Genomic DNA, 724 nt, shown 5'->3' with positions numbered 1-724 from the left:
CTTGATTCATATTTGATCAGCATTGCCTAGTTTGACAGTTTGATCTGAGTTTCATGCATTGTGCTGGACGGACACACTGAGAATGACAATCACAAGGTAGCCACGTCCTAAAGCATACCCTGCTTTATCATCTATTTTACTCTAAATGTGACCATAATTTACAAAACGATAACGCTGTATGGAAGAAGACTTGAAACTAGTGTGTTTGTAGAGACCCCGAAGCTCTGTCCACTTATTATATACTGACTGCACTGATAAAGTGAGCAAATGGGACCATAGTCACCCAGTGAAAGAGAAATGTAGTGTGTGGTTGTACACTTATACTGTATACTTAATACTCACTCCTGCATATTGAACCTCTGACATTATATGCATGCTGTGTTTTTGAGTCCGTGATTGTCGTGATTGTTATGTGCGTATCTGCACTACATTCCACAGCATATTCCTTTTGTATTGTATATGGAAAAAACAACCACAGTGTCAGTTCAGCCTGTGCAGCTCATGTAGTTCGGGTTTTCTCAGGTCTCTCTCCCATGCAGTCAGGTTATTTTCACTGTCACGCTCAAGCTTTCCGTGGTGACTACACAAGCTCTTTTAATCTGCTGCTGTAATTTAACTGCACATAAAGACTCAACCATCTGTCATTTCTTTTGCTGTAACATACACATTTAACAACACACCTCCTGATTTTGTTTTACAGCACAGTTAGTGCAATTAGCCTGGA

The 724-nt window shown here is 40.1% G+C and overlaps 1 protein-coding gene across 1 annotated transcript in view; it reads left to right on the top strand.

The window, feature by feature from the left end:
• plcd4a (phospholipase C, delta 4a) overlaps positions 1-724 on the top strand; it is a 14,294-nt gene that overhangs the window by 6,279 nt on the left and 7,291 nt on the right. The gene's annotated exons all lie outside the window — the stretch shown is intronic.

This window comes from Morone saxatilis, unplaced genomic scaffold (assembly GCF_004916995.1).
Source record: "Morone saxatilis isolate NCDOM2014 unplaced genomic scaffold, NCSU_SB_2.0 Contig6, whole genome shotgun sequence".
Lineage (NCBI taxonomy): Eukaryota > Metazoa > Chordata > Actinopteri > Moronidae > Morone > Morone saxatilis.
The sequence above is the reverse complement of the archived record's forward strand: the minus strand, read 5'-3'. Positions and strand labels throughout refer to the sequence as shown.